We start from the raw sequence: 18,372 nt of genomic DNA, 5'->3' as shown, positions 1-18,372 counted from the left end.
TTCATTCATTCATTTCCATTTGGCCAACGACATCTCAAAGTTCTAATGCTAGTTGATTGAAAGATTAACATGAGTATGGATGAGATTAGGTCACACCTTTTGCATAGTTTTGTGTGTGGTATGTTTAATGAGCATAGTTCTTAATACTATGTCTCCAACATGCATTAACACCAGAAGTCTATTGCCCGACCTCAAATAGTTGTGACTTCTACATAAGTCCAATTACGATTGCTTAACATGGCGCTAAATTTATGATATAAAAGGCATAAGCATTCTAGTTAGTGAGATTGCAAGTCTCCCCTCTTCCATGGTATTGTGTGGAAACTTGGCCTTCTTTCCTTCCTTTGGAAGATGTTTTGGTTCAAGGATCCATGCTTGTGGCAAGTGGGCCAAGTGTTCTCCAAAGAATGTCTTGAAATCAAATGCAAAACCAAACTAGCTCCTGACTTACTAACTATTAACTTTTAATTTAAAGATTTTACTTTAATGCAATTTACTTTTAGCACTTTATATCATTTGCCATTATACATATCATTCTAATTGTTTATGTTAATGTAATTTTCACTTTGTCCATTTGGACCATATTGTGTGATATTATTTTGTTTGTGTGTACTTTGCTTGTTTGTGTGTGTCTTTGACCATTAATGCACATAATAATAACAAAAACCCTAAAAGATTTTTGAGTGGACTATTGGTTTGATCTATGGACCATTTGGACTTAGAACTTAGGCAACATTCCTTTGCTAATGGACTTGGCCAATGCCAAATTGTTGAAGAACCAAGTACTTGCAATTTGAAATTCATCTGATACATCATTCTAGATCTCTCTAGATTCATCTGCAACAATGATCATTATGAAGCTGTTATGATTGAACCTGTGACTTGTGGAATTCATCTGTTGCATGGGCTATTCTGAAGAAGACCATGGAGTGGATAAGCTTGGATGAGGCCATCTTTATTTGATGCCTTGCTCTTCAAGATAATAATTGTGCATTTGTGTGTTGCTTGATTCTAAAAAGTCCAAGAAAATTATGGGTTTCTATTGACATACTTTTCTATTCGATTGCTACCCATTTGGTCAGATCTTTTCAACTCTAGACTTTTAAATTTTTGTGCATAGGGTAGTGTAGCGAGGTTTTCGTTACCTTTAGGTTTATGGACTAAACCAAAAGTCAACATACAATTCGAGTCGCCACCGCACTTTTATTTGTCCAAAGGAAAGGCTAAAAAGAGAACAAAAGCCAAGTAAGAAGTTTTTCAAATCAATAACTAATAAAAATGTCAGAGATCTAGGTAAGGGGGTTGGTTATGAAATGGGAAGGTTTTACGCAGCCAAAACATCCTTAGTACTCTAAGGGAACCCTTTTTGCAAATATGTGTTGTAGGTTGGTATTTGTGAAAAGATTTGTACAAACGATTGGAGGGATGAGTAGAGAATAGATTATATTTACAAATTTTTGGTTTTAATGGATGAACCCATCACTTACGTACCATCACAAAGGAGGATCAAAACCTCGTAGTTCGGGGTAAAAGTCTCAAAGATTGGTGAATTGATATTAATCAAAAGCCTTAAGGTCTTTTGTTATCAAAGGGAGAAAACTCAACCTAAACCAACAATCCACCATGTGAGGAAGGCTTCAACATGCTAGTGAGGGGTTAACCCTATAATAAGCATGGAAGGCTTATAATCCAACACTAAGGATGAGGTGAGATTTACATCAACCATTATGATAACTCAAACCTATGACTAATGTTTATGAAAAGTTTTTAACAAGGTGGCCATTGGAACCACAAAACAACTTGAAATCAGTTATATTTACAAGTTAGACTTATTTACAAAATGAAGTCAAAGTTGGATTAAAGTTTATTCACAATGAGTATTAATGAAAAATGAATTTTTGAAAAGTCAAAGGCTTAAGGCCTAGGTTTTTAATTTGAAATAAAGTCAAAATTTTGAAACTGATTTTTGGCTTGGTTAGAGTGGGGAGAAGAAGAGAAGGGCTATTCCTAAAAGCATATAAAGATAAGAGGGGAAAGAAAAACCCTTGGAGTTCCTTTTCTTGGGGTCATAGAGATGACTCAAGATGCTCATTTCCTTTGGACTTAGCACACAAACAAGCAATCAAACAATTGAATTCAAGCTCTTAGGATTTCCACTTGGCTTGGCTCTTAACTTGGCTACTCATGACAATGGTCCTTTTTTCACAATCTCAAAGTGGGATCCCTATCACACAAAAGCAAACATCAAAAATCTCATAACACAATAAAGGGAATGGACAAAGAATAAGTTTGGATGAGAAGTCCTTTTGAGGTCAACTTTGAATTTTAGCATTCTAAAGGCATAAGGCCTAGTTGCTCTTAAACATATTTTGCATTCTAAAGGCATGAGGCCTAGTTGCTCTTGAACTCCTTTAAGCATAGGTAAGTCCTAATTCTAAGTCCTTTCTCCTTTTGCACTTGGTTCACACAAAACAAACACAAAGCAACACAAAATAGCAATATATATACACAATAATGGGCTCAAATGAGCAAAAGAAAAATGACATAAACATAAAGTATGTGCTCAAGTGAGAAAAGTGAAAATCAATATGAATAATGAGCAAGAAATAAATGGCATTAAAAGTAAATGGCAAGAAATTAAAAGCTCAAATTAAAGTTAGTAGTTAGTAGGGTTATGTTAGCTTGTCAAAAGAGAATGTAGCGCTATTTAAGCAATCGTAAGTGGACTAATGGAGTAGTCACACCTATCTGAGGTTGGTAAATAAGAATATAGGCAAAGAACACAAGTTAGAGGTCATGACTAGTAAGCCAAGCTCCATAAACTTGCCATGCCAAACAAAAGGGGAATGGCCTTGTATTGACTTTTAGTTATTTGCTTGACCAAGAAGCAACCTATCTTGGACATAAAACAACTCACTTGATCATGGATTAAGTTGAGTTTGGTTTGGATCAAAGAAGGTTAAACTTCTCATTTGTCAAGACCAACTTCAAGACTTTAACTCATTGGCCATTAATGGAAAGAAAGGGATTAAGATGAAAGGGAGGGGAAAAGAAGACAACAATCAAACCCAATTGATCAAATGTGAATCAAATCAACATCATTCAACACCAAACATAAGAGAAATGAAGATAACAAGTCAAGAAGTCAACCATATTTTTTTTTGTATTTTTTGAATTAAAATAAAATGCATATAAAAAATAAACAAATAAGGTCAAACCCCAAATTCAATTCAAAACAACTTCACCAAGTCCAATTAAATTCTCATAGGTTCAACATAGTCAAACAAGCTTTGACTAATTTTCTCACAAAATTTTGAAACCAGAAAGTATTTAAAATCAATTAAAAACAATTAAAAATAGCATAATATGAATTAAAATCTCAAATAATATCAAATCAAATAAGAAATTGATGAGACTATTTTTCATTGACTTATCATGACCCATAAATGCTATGAAAATATTTTTGGATTTTTCAAAAGTCAGAAAGTATTTTAAAATGAATTAAAACCAATTAAAATCAAATAATCCATGAAAAATATCAAATGAAGTCACAAAAATAATTAAAATTCACAATATGAAACTATATTTTTAAAGGAAATTTTTGGAATTGGTCTCATATTTTTCTGACTTCAAATGAATTTTTAATGAATTTTTGAAAATGAAATGAATTAACTGAAAATAAAAAGAAAATGGAATAAATGGAAAAAAGCGCAGCCACATGATGCATTCATTAATTGATGTGGCGCTCATGGATGATCCAGATCATAGGGAACACGGTGTGTTTGAGTCAAACGCGCTACACAAGGTATTAAATGAAGTAATTACAATGGATGATCAAGATTAAAACCACGAATCCTTCAAGATCCTTGCTCCTCTTTGATCCTTGAGTGTAATGGAAGTGATTGGCTAAGGAATCAGGCTTTGAAACTCAGCTAATGATACTGAATTTCAAGCTCGAAAGTGTGAAAAAAAATTGAGACTCTGGGGGAAATAAGGTAAAAATGCGTGAGCAGGTCACGACTTGAAAACTTGCTGGGAGTCACGAAGGGATTCCATAAAAATAAATCGATCGAAAGACTCGAGCTGACGCAAAGATGCATGTATTGAGGAATATGCCAATACAGGAAAACTATCCACAAAGGATACATCAGATAAAAATCCGGACTCAGACGAGGGAGAGACAACGAGATATTACCGGTTACTGGGTAATAAACTCAAAGAGAGACATGTCATCAAAACAACGGTTACTGGGTGAGAGAACAACACACTCAGGGAGAAAGAATATCTAAGACCGGTATAAGGATGAGAGATATCAATCATCCGAAACATCTGAGGAGGACCCAAAAGGCACATCTCAACTCAGGAAAATCTGACTCCACAGGGGACAAAAAGTCATAATAAGGAGCAGAAGGAAGGAACACCAGGGATACCGGTTACTGGGCATATAATAGGTGACCAAACAGGCGTGAATTGGGAACATATCCAAGACACTCATCATCCGGAAGGAGGTCTGAAAAAGCAAACTCGACTTACAGGATGGGCATTCGATTCCACAAGGGAATCCGAATCTTACTCGACTGGGGAAGAAAAAGACTCCGACTGAAGAGCGCATGAGATATATTATCTATTACCGTTATATGGGTAAAAACATAGATAACATACTCACATGGAAGATTATCCACAACCGGTTACTGGTTTAATAAAGGATACATCGACCAAAAAGATGGGACATCGGGATACCGGTTACTGGGTATAAAATGATGACCAATCAGAAGGAGAAACAATCATTACCAAACAAGGGTAAATGAAAGATGACTCGCCAGAGATAAATTGCCTGACAAAAGCAATTATCCAAAAGATATATCATCGGTTCCTAGGTGGTATACTCAAAAGAAGGAATATCAATACCAGTTATTGGGTAAAGATAACCAACAAAGACGGGATTACATCTACCGGCTATTGGGTAGAAAACCACAGAAATAGGACTTACAACTACCAGTTACTGGGTAGAAGGCCACAAAGTCCACTTGGGAAAAGGATGAACAATTACCGGTTACTAAGCAATTGAACAACTGAGCCACAGGGAACTGCAAGGGATAACAAGAAAGGACATCAATCTAGGAACAAACTAGAAAGACACAATTAAACAAGACTCAACCCGATGAGGATATAACTCGGAGGAGTAATTCCATCCTGATACACCTGTGGAGGAAACCGAAACAATAATCATCCACGAGGTCATAACTCAGTGGGGAAGAAAGGAGGAAAGATAGACATTTTTTGCCTATAGGGCTGACTCTATATGGAGAGATCAGACACAAACATCTGCTTGGGGAAGAACTTTTCACCAATAGCGGGAGATAACAAGCAAAGATATATGGCAAAGAATGAACCATGAATATCTGAATGCTATGATTATGCATAATTTGTGTATGATTAATGCTGACAAACAGACATATCTAACACAAACAGGTCCAAGAATCGCGAACAGACACTCGGCTAACATCTCGACAAGAAGGCGAAGCCTACTGGAGAACTCAGCTTGGGAACAACCCGAGCAGGATGAAAATAAATCATCGGGGATATCAAACCCTATCCCAAAGCTACACTCGCTGAGGATACAAAGAAAATGTATCCAGGAGCAGCGAAAGAGGACGATCAAACAGAGAACTCAACTCTGATGGGGAATTATCTATGGGATAAAAGTGAACAAGGGAAGACTTTAGCCATAGCTGGGAATATGCAAAGTCAAAGCTTCCAACTGCAAGGGACAACACTCTGCACAGGAGGAAACTACCAAGAGCAAACAATCCTGACAAAAGGAAGATGAAGAAAATCTGTCAGGGAGTTTCCATCAACTCTCTCGGGAACAGGTGGTTAAATAACAATAAGACCCGCTGGAGAAAAAACTCTACTGGGGAAGCTTATCCAGGAATGATATGAAAACTCCGTGGGGAACAACCACCAAACAGATGTACACCAATCAAAACACTCCCTTCTAACTGCTGCAGAGGAAACTCTGCAAAAGGGGAAAATAACATCTTTCTTCACCGGGGAAGGAAACAAACATCTTCACCACCAGATATCAATGCTAGAAGAAACTCTTCAAACTTGGGGGAGATACAAACATCAAACTCTGATCTGGTAACCCCACTGGGGACAAGCTGCAAATGTTCTCAAGGGAACTACCCTGGCTAGAGAAATGGGAAATGAATCTTTCATCCACAAGCGACACACCGGAGATATTTCTTTTCAAAATGAAATGAAAAGGGAAATATGCCCTCCATCAACTGGCAACTTCACTGGGGAAACAATTATCACATGCTTACTCCACTGGAGATTCTTACTCATGTTGGGGATTCCTACTCATGCTGGGGAAATGCAAACTTCCTCATGAGTAGATACTCAGGATAATGAGGCAAGGAATATTCTCCACTTAAAGCATATCAACTTTTATCAATCTATAAGGGATTTTAGGCCAGTCCACCCAAGGGATGACAACGATATAATTGATAGAACACAAATGCTAGCGCCAGACTCTCTGGGAAGGTGATGGTGTACCATTCTTTTTGTGCTCGCTGGGGAGACAACTTGAAAGTTGATGCCATAATATGAATAAATGTCTTACCCTTTGGTGATCATACTATCCTTGGGAAAGCACTGAATACATTCCACTTATCCTTTCAATCGTGGTGAATGTTCATTTTGTTTAAAACAGTTTATTTATGAAAATTTTATTTGTTTAAAACAATGATATTTATCAATTAAAACATGCAAACGTTTGTTAAACAGGAACAAACAAGAGTGCAAAGAATTGGATAAAGGCTCAAATTTATTTAAGAGAATGGTAGTCCGCAAATGGCGAGACTCCATGGATCTTTACAAATTTGACATTGGTGATATACATGGAAAAAGGGATACATTGAACATAATGACCGTTTCTGCACCAACTCTGAATCCACTATATTCGAAACTTTAGTTGATGATGACTGAGCGAGAATCTTTGACAGATGACAGTTGTAGAACAAGGTCTTGTCAGGATGCAGTTACTTGCCAAATCCCTAATTTTTGCCTAGATTGCCCTAGGGTGAGGTACTCAATCTAGCGGGATATACATATTCACTTTTTTTCATGTCTCTAACTTTTGCCTGGACCGCCCTTTCGGGTTTTCAATCCACCTAGACGCTCATTTTTGTCTAAGTCGCCCTTTTGGGTTTTCAACTTAGCGAGCTATTCTGTTTTTATTTTTAGGCAAAGTATTTCTTGACTGCATCTGAATTCACAGGACGTGTGAAATCCTCCCCATCCACAGTTGTGAGCAACAAAGCACTGCCTGAAAAGGCTCTCTTAACAACGTATGGACCAATCGTCTAAGAGAATAATCTCTTAGCCCTCTCAAGTATTCAGACTGCGCATAGTCACTTGAGGAAATAGTTTAAGCAAAAGTAAATTGTAATGTAAAGTGCTTCTAACAACAAGGAAGTATTATAGAAAATATGAGAGCAGTAGCTTTTCACGTAAGAGCAGTAGCTCGTGAAAAAAAGTGAGAGAATGAATGATATTTCTGTGTGTCTCAGGTGTATTCTTTAGAGAAGTAATCAGCCCTTTATATAGTCGTTGTGAAGGACCGTTGGAGTGATGACAGAATCTTGGTCATTGAAGAATAATTAATGTCATTACTTCTATTATTTCTTTCTAAAACCATTTTTTCCACCTCATTATTTCTTTCTTTAAATAATTTCTTTCCATAATTAGATTCTTTTCGGTTACACAATCTGGACTGGTGAGTTTGTATCAGAGTCTTTGATATACCAGAGTTAGTCTTCAGAGGATGACTATGTCTGACTTCATTAGAGCTTCTTAGTGCTCTAGACTTCTTAAGTATCAGAGTCTGAATCCAGTAGTCTTTTTTCGGAGCTTCTGACTTCTTACTGTTGCATTGGTATCTGCGTTGATCAGAATCAGAACCTTCTAGACATATTCCTTTCTGAGTGGCGTCTGATCATCTAATACTTTATAATTGATGTAATTTTGTATCTGATGTATGGTCAGAATCCTGCATAAATGTTCAGAGTCCTACACACTAAGAAAAAATCTCGTAAGAGTACCATTTTTGGTTTCATCCTTTGTTATCATCAAAATCTTAGAGATATATTGTAGAACCAACTTTGTTCTTACAAAACGTCCCTCTATGACTCCTTCCTCAAGCCTCATCCCCATGTTTACCATTTCGGTAAAGTCACTGGGGGCACTAGCAATCATTCGTTCATAGTAAAATGAACTCAGAGTTTTCAAGAATATCTTTGTCATTTCTTTTTTCTCCAAAGGAGGAGTAATCTGGGAAGACAACTCCCTCCATCATTGTGCATACTCTTTGAATGTCTCTTTGTCCTTTTGACACATACACCTCAGCTGGTCTCTATCAGGCGCCATATCCCTGTTATACTTATACTGCTTGAAAAAAGCCTCCCCCAGGTCATTGAAAGTGTGAATGATGGCACTGTCCAATCCCATGTACCAACGAAGCGCAGCGTCGGTCAGACTATCTTGGAAGTAGTGAATAAGCAATTGATCATTATCGGTCTGAGTAGACATCTTGCGAGCATACATCACGAGATGACTGAGCGAACAAGAGTTCCCCTTATACTTTTTAAAGTCAGGTACTTTGAACTTCACTGGGATCTTGACGTTGGGCACTAAACACAACTCGGCAGCACTTTTTCCAACCAAATCCTTACCTATCAGCGTCTTCAATTCCTTGTGCAACTCAAGAAATTGATCCTTCATTTAATCCATTTTCTCATAAACATCCGGACCCTCAGACAGCTCAGAGTGATAAATGATGTCCTCTACGCGAGGCAAGCAGTGCACAATGGGAGGAGGCACAGACATGACCGGGCTAGATGCCGGCATGGAAGCAAAGGTAGGCGCAAAGCCTTCGGGCACAAAGATGGACGACATTCCCCACGGGAATCCGGCAGGCATAGTTGGCGCGAAATGTGCGGCCGCAGCAGGCCTGGTAGAGGTAGCCACCTCTGAAATAACAGTCCTCGCAGAAGGAGTTGCAAGCGTTGGAGAATATTGACTATGAGCGGCAAGAACTGACTCCATTATGGCAGTCAGGCGGGCGATCTCGTCCTTCAGCTCTCTGTTCTCTTGCTCTAGGTGCTCCATGATTCTCAGATGATTGGCTCGGGTATTGTACCGGTGAGTCAGCTTGGCTAAAGCACAGAAGAAACACCAATCAGACATCTGGCAGAAACTTGCTTATGCAAATGATGCATGAAATGCAATCCTTAGACTCCAACTGCAACTCTTCATGCTTCTTTCTCAAAGCATGGAAACGCTCTTCCCACATGTCCTTCTCTTGCTTCATCTTGATGAACGCGCCTTACAACTCCTCTACATCTTGGTTAGGGAGAATTAATGGCTCAACCACAACCGTTGACATAGGTCTTTCACAAGGATAAGGCATCTTCAACTCCAAAGCTCTCTTCTTCACCCAAAGAGTGTAAGCTTCCAAAGCTACACAATTGCACGGACCAAGCTCGGATCTTCCTTTCCTATGCACATTATGCCAAGCATGCACAATCTTCTGCTTGAAATGTTGGGATCTTTACCCTCTTGATAGAGAAGACTTTCTAACAAAGTGTTATTAGGCTTGTCTCTCAAGGGGAACCCAAGTTGTAGACGAGCCAAAATAGGGTTGTAGTTAATTCCTCCTTGTGTACCAATGAGAGGCATATTAGAGAATTCACCACAACTATCAATAATCTCCAAACTACTCAAAGACGGATCATACCAAACTATATCATCATTAGTGAGAGACATAAGTCTCTGAGACCACCTTAGACATTGTTTGTTCTCCACAAAAGCAGGTGTCTAAGGCAAGTGTGAAATAAACCACTTGTACAGAAGAGGAATGCAACAGACAATCGTTCCACCACCTTTAGAATTCCTTAGATGTAAAGAGAAATACATATCACCCAACAAAGTAGGCACATGATTCCCAATCAAGAATAGTCTAGTGGCGTTAACATCAACAAAACCATAAATATTAGGGAACAAAGCTAATCCATTAATGAGCAACACAAAGTTAACTTCAAAAGCGTCCACACTACCGACCTGAGCAAAGGCAGTAGCTTTCTTGATGAGGAAATCAGATGGCAACCCAAAAATAATCCTCCTTTCTTCACCCAATGAGCCTCTATCTCAGACTTCTTTAAGTGAAGAGCTTCAGCAATAATACTAGATCGGGGAATCTTCTCCAATCCACTTAAAGGCACTCTACTAGAAACAAGTATCCCCAAAATATGAGAATACTCCTCCAAGCTAGGCACAAACTAAAAATCAGGGAAAGTGAAACAACGGTAGAGAGGATCATAGAACTGCACTAGCACACTCAAAAGTCCTTCAACCACATCAGCATACAAGATAAATAAAAGCTTCCCATGACGTTGTTTAAAGTCCAAGGGATCTAATACAAATCATTGTCAAGATCTATCCTCCATCATTTTGTTTTTTATTTTCATTCTTAGACATTCTTTGGAGAACACTCAACCCACTTATCACAAGCATGGATCCTTGAACCAAGACATCTTCCAAAGGAAGTAAAAAAGGCCAAGTTTCTATACAATACCATGAAAGAGGGGAGACTTACAATCTGACTAACTAGAATGCTATGCCTTTTATGTCACAAATTTAGCGCTATGTTAAGCAATCGTAATTGGACTTATGTAGAAGTCACAACTATTTTTAGGTCGGGCAATAGAATTTTGGTATTGATGCATGTTAGAGACATAGTATTATGAACTATGCTCATGAAACATACCACACAAGGAAAGAATATGAAAAAGCTGTGGCCTAATCTCATCCATACTCATGTTAATTTTTCAATTAACTAGCTTTAGGACTTTGAGATATCATAGTCCAAATGAGATCAATGAATCAAGAAGGAGAATGAGATGAAGAGGGAGGGGAATAGATGAAATCTCAAATTGATCAAAGGAGGACTTTTACCAAATTAATATCATTCATTCATTTTGGGAGATGTAATATACATTCCATCAATCCCCTAAATCCAATGATATTAATTTGACAAAGTCAAATCAACCTTGATCGAGGCCCAACAGCAAGAGTCGAACATAAACAAGTCATCACAATTGGTCAACAAAATTATTTGGCATTTATTCCAATTGAAAATACTAAAATAATGAATTTAAATTAAATATGGTTTGTCAAATTCCTAAAACCTCATCAAAACACCAAATAAATGGCCATGACATTTATCATAGGTCAAACAAGCTCAAAGGACCTTGGAGAAAAAAATCCAGGTTTTTTAAAGACTTAAAAGTATTTTTAAATAATTAAAAACAAATGAAAAATAAAGTAAATCATGAAAAATGTTAATAATGATCCAAAAACTAATTTTAATTTAGAATATGAAAGAGGAAAATATTTCAAAATTTTGGGCGAAACTCTCATATTTTTTGGATCAATATTAAAATTAATATGAATTAATGAAAATGAAATTCAAATAATCAGAAAAAACGTGGACGACTTGATCTCCCTCATTAATTGAGATGGCAGATCAAGTGGCCACCAACGCGCGTTCCATGGTGCGCCTGAGTCAAATGTCCACGCGCTTGGTAATTAAAACACACGCTCATGATTAAAACAATTTAAACTCATCCAATGGCTGAGGACCACGCCACATCATTGCTAGAGCAAAGCGTCAGTCGTCTTCTCAGGCGACCTTGGCTGGACTGGTCCATTCATCACCTCAACAAAAATGAAAAAGGAGGACATAATCTGAAAGGAAAAATGGTGTAGATCATGAATATCACCTCAATTTTAACTAACTCCTAACATATATAAAGATATGAAGAGTTGAAATTTGAGGTATGTCAACTAAGTTGCTTTGATTTGACCTCTAAGCAACTCAATCTTCTTGCCTACATTGGTAGGAATTCAGACAACCAAAGAATCAAGAGACTTGAGCAAGATTGAGAGAGAATCAAAGAGATGAAGTTTTCTGAAAATTACCTTCAATGCAGTGCAATTCTTGAGGTTGTTTGCTCCAAACATGATCTGATCACACTTGAGTAGCTAGCAGGAAGTGATTGATGAGGTTGCAAGGCTTTGGATCCTGGAGTTTTTTAATCTCCAACAGTTGATATTCAAACTAAAATTTCAAGTTGAAATTTATCAGGTTTTCCTTTGGAATGAGAGGGTTTCAATGGGGGGCAAAGCTGGCGCGCAAGGGGTGTTCAATTCCGACGCTAGAGGTCTCTATTTATAGCTGCATCTCATGATATTTTCACCTTCAAATTCACTTTCCAAAATAGGCAAATGGTGATGCATGGGTGCATGGGCGTGTACAGGCCCATGAGATCATTGCTTAAGTTCCACAAATAAATATGAGAGAGTCTGAAATCAACTTGGATTGCAAGGTAAGTGTGTGTGAAGATTTGAAGTTTGATCTTTGCCAAATGATGATACCATGTCCATGCCATGTGCAGCCCTAATAATTCTTGTCCAAAATGGATGAACTTCGACTTTTTGGAAAGGTTAGATCAAGAGGAACAACTTTCATGTTCAACACTTTTCGATTTGGAGTGTGTATCATGATGAATTTTAAGGTGGAAGTTTGTAAATTTTAACATGTTGAAAATGTTTCTAAGTATCAAGCCATATATCTCAATATTCCACCTTGCTTAACTTTGTATATGAGCCTCAAATGAGAAAAGTGTCTTCATCAAAGTTGTATATATTTCAAATACCTTAAAAATGGTAACCAGTTTCATGTCATTTAGATTTGAAATGATAGAGTTATGCATTTTTGAAGTTTGGAAAAATCACTTGTTCAATGGTATAGGTCAAAAGGGACCTATAATGTAGCCTCATATCACATGCTCATAAAAGTGGAATTAGCTCTCACTCCAAACATTGAAGTTGAAGTAGACATCTTGAATTTTACTCTGAAACTTGGAAATCTTTGATCTTATAAAAATTGAGCAAGTTATGGCCTTGGGAAGTTGACTTTCAAATTAGGGTTTAGACAAAATGACCTATAATGTTTCAACATAGAAAATGATTTTCCAAGAAAAACTAGCTCTAGGTCTCAACATGAAAGTTGTTTGGAATGACATTTAGAGTAATATTTATCTTGGAATAATTTTCATATGGTGAAAATTGTAGGAGATAGGGTCTAGGGAGACCCAATTTTGATCAGATGAATTCATCTGGCCAACCCCCATCAACCAACTTGCTAACCTTCAATTCTCTTGACTTTCTAGGCTCATGGTGTAACACCCCGATAAAAATAAGATAATTATTTAATTTAAGTTAATAGTATATTTATTAATTTAATTAAATAATTGGAATATTATTTGGAATTATTATTATTGGAATAATATAAATTGGAATAATAAGTTGGAATATATATAAAGAGTTCCATTTGGTAAAAAGGGTTTTTCACGTGGAAACCAGAGAAGCGACAGAAAGTGAGAAAAGGGCAAGGAGGAAGAGCAAGAGAACGAGGGTTGAAGAAGGGAGAAGCTTGAAGCTAAAGGATTTGCCGGATTAACTCAGGTAAGGGGGGTTTATCGTCGTTTAATGGGTATTATGGGGGTATTATTGGGGTCTTATAGTTCTCTTATTAAAGGAAAAATACTGATTGGGTTTAGACCTTTATCAATCTCAAATTATTTTGACACTATTGTAGAGCTCCCTGTGCGAATAATTTTCTTTCGTCAATGAATCTTGACTTAATTCTCCATACATTTTTTTCAAAATAATTTAGAAGAAAAATGATTGATTGGATTTAGACTTTCCTCAGTCTCTGATTATTTGAACACTGTTGTAGAGCTCCCTATTTTAATACTTGTCTTTCGCCTAAAATACTTTCAACACATCAAACCTATCTTTTTCTCTCCCCCGTGCGATCGAAATTTTTTCACAAATGAACATTGTTTAGTCCTTTCTAATGCGTATACAAACTAGCACTTAAGCATCCACCACGAGCATGCAAGCCAACATTTAACCATTAGAATGCGACCTAAACATATGTTTACTAAAATTAATCAACCAACACTTATTTGCTACACATAAGTACATCGCTTTTAATTCCTCATTGTACCTGAGGATATGTAGGAGCAAGACTCGCAATCTTGTCAAGCACATTAATAAAAAAAAACTTTTTCTGACCCCTTTCTTTTTTTTCTTTAATATTTTATCACTCGAAGGAAATGATTAATGATAGCTAACATTCAATCATAAATTTAACTAAAAGGTTTCATTGAGTACAACAGACGTGAGGGGTGCTAATATCTTTCCCTTGTGTAATCGACTCCTGAACCTGAATTTGGTTGCGATGAACATCTTATTTTTCTCTTAAAGGTTTTATAAATATTTTCCCTTTCCTCTTTTGGGATAAAAAAAGTTCGGTGGCGACTCTTCTCAAATATTTTTTCCACAAGCATGTGAGTGCCTCATGAAGGATCATATTTTTCGAGATGCAACAAATTTCCTGTTCGAAACAATTACCTTCTCTTACAACATAAGGCAACATGCAATGGGATGACCGAAAAACTTGGCAGACATATCTGTAAGACCCCAATTTTGACCCTAAGATCCCTCATGCCATCTCATCATATGCATTGGCATTGGGATCACACCTTGACATTCTCCTTACCTTCATTCATTGGGTTTGCATTGGGAGAGGTCACCAAGCACTTTATATTGTATCATACTTTATTTTTTTTATTTACTAACCAAAATACCAAAAAATATGTCAATGTATAGTTTGTTGCTTTTGTAGGTAGTGTGTATGCTCACCTATGCCCTATCAAGCTCATATCTAGGGTTTAAGACCCTCAATGCAAGAAGATCAATCAAGAAATGGTTCACATTAGCTCTAAGTATCATATATGGATCCCCATGATCTTCACATGTTATTTTGATCAAGAAATCATCAAGAGTTTGGAGTTTGTTTGCCTTGGAAACCCTAATTCATCTGGGTAGCTTACGTGACTTCTTCAACAAGTTTCTTCAATAAGTTTCTTCAACAATTGAACAAATATATCCAGGGGTACTTAATATTACATCATCTTATGCATATATGATCCTCCATGAGCCCCAAAAGTTAAGAGAATATCAAGCTAGCAAGTTGGTTCATGGTGGTTGACCAGAGAAAGTCAACTAGTCAAAACTAGGGTTCCCTAGACCCTATCTCCTACAATTTGTGTCATATGTAAATTATTCCAAGAGAAAAGTTAATCTAAATGACATTAAAAAAAACTTTCATGTTTAGGTAAGGAGCTAGTTTTTCTTGAAAAGTCATTTTTTATGGTGAAAGATTATAGGTCATTTTGTCTGAACCCTAGTTTGGAGGTCAACTACCCAAGACCATAACTTTTTCATTTTTTATGATATGAAAGCCATTAAACTTTCATGATCAAAATAAAGATGCATACTTCAACTTTTATGTTTAGAGGAAGTGCAAATTCAACTTGTAAATACATGTTCCAAGAGGAAACATTATAGGTCCTTTGGACCATTACCATTGAATAGGTGATTTTCCTCAACTTCTAAAATGCATAACTCCTTCATTAAAAATCTAAATTAGGTCAAATTTGTGATAAAAATTGAATAGGTTTGAAATATCTACAAGTTTTATGAAGGAACATTTCTCATTTGAAGTCCACATAAAAAGTTATTCAAGGTAGAAGAAGTGAACATTTGACTTGGGACTTAGAAAATGTTCAAATATGTTTAATTTCCCAAACTTCCACCTCAAAATTCATCATGATCCATGTTTCAAATGAAAAAATGTTCAACATGAAAGTTGTTCCCCTTGATCTCACCTTTCTAAAAAGTCCATAAGCATCTCATTTGGCCAAAGTATGAGGGACTTGCGGATGGGTGCAATTTAAAGCAGCATTTGGTTGATTTCAAGTTCCAATTTTCACACACATTTGCATGGGCTTCTAACATGATTTTAGCATGAAGTACATTGAACTTTGGATCAGATTACATCATCTCATAGGCCTAGTGCACGCTCATGCATCCATGCAAGAGAGGAATTCAAATTTTGGCAAAATTGGAAGTGTGCAAATATCAATCTCATAGCCTATAAATAGAAGTGCAATGTGATCAGAACTTCATCAACACCTTGCCCAAGCTTCTCTAGACCAATTCAAACCCCCACTACCATAGAATTTCTAAAGATTTCTCCAGAAATTCACTTCCCTTTTCATCTCAATTGGTTTCTGCAAGCAAGAGGAAGAGAAAGCAATCAAATCCAGATCAAGATCAAGTGAAATTAGATCAATTCGAATGTGAGATTTTAGAAACTTTTCTTCTTCAATTCTCTCTCAATTCTCCATTATTCTTTGTGATTTTTGGTCTTCTGAAGTCCTACCAATATAGGCAACAAGATTGAGTTTCTTTGAGGTCAAATCGAAGCAACTTAGTTCATGATCCTCAAAATTCAAATTGTTGTATCTTTATAAATACTTAGAATTGGACAAATTTGAGGCCAGATTTGAGCTCCTGATAATTTTTTCTTTAAATCCATGTCTTGTTTTATTTTTATTTTTGTGGAGGTTGGTGGTGGCCAGTCCGGTGAGGTCCACCGGAGAAGACAACCGGAGCCGTAGCTCCGGTGGTGTGGTGGCATGCTCTTATCCATCAGATCGCCTCTCCATCTTCTAATCTCATGTGTTGCTTTTAATTACTAAGCCTATGTCGCGTTGACTGCAGTTCATCATGGAATGCGTGCTTATCAGAATCTGATTTGCCACCTCAATTAATGAGGGAGATCAGATGACTCTCATTTTTTTGAATTTTTGAATATTTCATTTAATCCATTATTTTTTAATGAATTCATATTAATTTCATTATTAATCCAAAAAATATAAGACTTTCACCAAAAAATTCAAATATTTTCCTCTTTTATTTTCTGAATTAAAATTATTTTTTGGATTAATATTGATATTTTTCATGATTTAATTCTTTTTGTGCATATTTTTAATTGTTTGTAAATACTTCTGACTTTTCAAAAATTGTGAATTTTTTTGTCTAAGGTCCTTTGACCATCATTGACCTAGGATAAATCTCTTGGCCATTTATTTGGTGTTTTGAAGAGGTTTTAGGTTTTTGATCAAACATAATATAATTTAAATGCATTTTAATTTGGTTTTTTAATTGATTAATTGTGAATAATTTATGTTGATCAATTTTTATTGACTTGTCAAGTTTGCCTATGCGTTTGGGCCTTGGTCAATGTAGCGGGGTATTCGTTACCATTAGAGATATTGACTAAATCCAAGGTAAATCACACAAGTTGAGTCGCCACCGCACTTCTATTTATCCAAAGGAATGGTTAGAAAGCGAACAAAAACCTAAAAATTTTATCGAATCAAAAACTAGTAAAAGAGAGTCAGAGATCTGGGTAAGGGGGTTGGTTATGCAATGGGAAGGTGTTAGGCACCCAAAACATCCTTGGTACTCCTAGGGAGCCCTTTTCACACTTGTTGTAAGGTTGTTGTTTTGTGAAAGTTTACTTGTGCAAACATGATTGAAGAGATGAGAAAAGGAGATACAAGTTTATTTACATTTTGTGTTTGAATGGATAAACCCATTGCCTACGTACCATCTTAAAAAGATTAGGATCAAAACCTCGTAGTTCGGGGTAAAAATCTCAAAATGAGTTGGTGAATTGATTTGGTCCAAAAGCCTTAAGGTCTTTTGTTATCTAAGGGAGAAAACTCAACCTAAAACCACAAATCCACCATGCGAGGAAAGCTTCAACATGCTAGTGAGGGGTTAACCCTATAATAAGCATGGAAGACTCATTGTCCATCATAAGGATATAGGTGAGTATTACATCTACCACAAAGATAACTCAAACCTAATAGCTAAAGGTTATGAAAAAGTTTGGATTAGAAAGTGGCCCTTGAAACCACAAAAAGGTATTTGGATGGGTTATATTTACCAATTAGAAGTATGTACAAAATGGTCAAAGTTGATTTAAAGGTTCAATTCAAAATAAGTATTAGGAAAAGAAATTTTGAAAATCAAAAGCATAAGGCTTTGGTTTCTAATGTTGAAAACAAAGGTTAAATGTTTGCACAAAAGTTTTGGCTTGGGTTAGAGTGGAGAGAAGAAGAAGGGCTAAAATCCTAAGCATACAAGAGATAAGGGAGAAGAGAACAAAACCACACAAGGAGTTCCTCTCTTGAGATCATATTGATGATCCAAGTAGATCCCATCCTTTGGAATAAGCAATCACAAGCATAAACTCAAGCAATCAATAGTCAAAAGAACTCTTGAGAAGACTCCTCAATGTATCTTGGATCTCTCTCTCTT

The sequence above is a fragment of the Lathyrus oleraceus genome, chromosome 5, assembly GCF_024323335.1.
Source record: "Lathyrus oleraceus cultivar Zhongwan6 chromosome 5, CAAS_Psat_ZW6_1.0, whole genome shotgun sequence".
Taxonomy (NCBI): domain Eukaryota; kingdom Viridiplantae; phylum Streptophyta; class Magnoliopsida; order Fabales; family Fabaceae; genus Lathyrus; species Lathyrus oleraceus.
Note: the sequence above shows the minus strand (reverse complement) of the source record.